Source organism: Coenobita brevimanus, chromosome 37, assembly GCF_032717465.1.
Source record: "Coenobita brevimanus isolate Jiangsu-jjx chromosome 37, ASM3271746v2, whole genome shotgun sequence".
Classification (NCBI taxonomy): domain Eukaryota; kingdom Metazoa; phylum Arthropoda; class Malacostraca; order Decapoda; family Coenobitidae; genus Coenobita; species Coenobita brevimanus.
In genome coordinates this window covers 1,695,849-1,697,274 of record NC_136990.1, presented here as the reverse complement: position 1 = coordinate 1,697,274, position 1,426 = coordinate 1,695,849, and positions in this window count along the sequence as shown.

The window sequence follows — 1,426 nt, the reverse complement described above, 5'->3', positions numbered from 1 at the left end:
GTCTCTTCTCAGCCACAGCCATACTTACTTCCTCGCACCACCATTCACTTCCTTTTCTTACACCACCACCCACACGTCTCACACCACACACCTCTTCTGCATGCCCCACCACAGCACTCTTAAACAACTGCCATTCCTCCTCCACGCTGCCATTTTCCCGATCTTTCACTGCGTTCCACTCATCTTTCAATTTCTCCTGATACTCTATCTTTTTCTCTCTTTTAAGATAAAAGATGATAATAATAATAATAATAATAATAATAATAACAAAAATAATGTAATAATAATAATATTAATTATAATAATAATAATAATTATAATAACAAAATAATGGTAATAATAATAATACCAATAATAATAATAAACAATAATAAGTAATAATAATATAAGGGTACCATTATTTTACAGAGAGGAAGAACCAAAGGCTGACCATCTACGAAAGTTTGGAGGGATTGGAGGTTGAGGGCAGAGGGAGAAGGGGACCGAGCATGAATGCTCAAGAGGTGAATTTTTAGCAATGCAGGTGGGTAATTACAAGACAGGTAGCATTCTCTCTCTCTCTCTCTCTCTCTCTCTCTATCTATCTATCTATCTATCTATCTATCTATCTCTCTCTCGGGGTTGGGTGGGGTGCAGTGGGGTAGGATCGGGGTTGGGTGGGGTGCAGTGGGGTAGGAGTGGGGTTGGGTGGGGTGCAGTGGGGTACGAGCGTGGTTGGGTGGGATGTAGTGGGGTTGGGTGGGGTGCAGTGGGGTAGGATCGGGGTTGGGTGGGGTGAAGTGGGATAGGGGCGGGGTTGGGTGGAGTGCAGTGGGGTAGGATCGGGGTTGGGTGGGGTGCAGTGGGGTTGTAGTGGGGTTGGGTGGGGTGCAGTGGGGTTGTAGTGGGGTTGGGTGGGGTGCAGTGGGGTTGGGTGGGGTGCAGTGGGGTTGTAGTGGGGTTGGGTGGGGTGTAATGGGGTAGGATCGGGGTTGGATGGGGTGCAGTGGGGTAGGATCGGGGTTGGGTGAGGTGCAGTGGGGTTGTAGTGGGGTTGGGTGGGGTGCAATGGGCTAGGAGTGGAGTTGGGTTGGGTACAGCGGGGTAGGATCGGGGTTGGGTGGGGTGTGGTGGGGTTGGGTGGGATGCAGTGAGGTAGGATCGGGGTTGGGTGGGGTGCTGTGGGGTAGGAGCGGGGTTGGGTGGGGTGTGGTGGGATTGGGTGGGGTGCAATGGGGTGGGATCGGGGTTGGATGGGGAGCAGTGGGATTGGGGTTGGGTGGAGTGCAGTGGGGTGGGATTGGGGTTGGATGGGGTGCAGTGGGGTTGTAGTGGGGTTGGGTGGGTGCAGTGGGGTTGTAGTGGGGTTGGGTGGGGTGCAATGGGGTAGGAGCGGGGTTGGGTGGGGTGCAGTGAGGTAGGAGCGGGGTTGGGTGGGGTGCAGTGG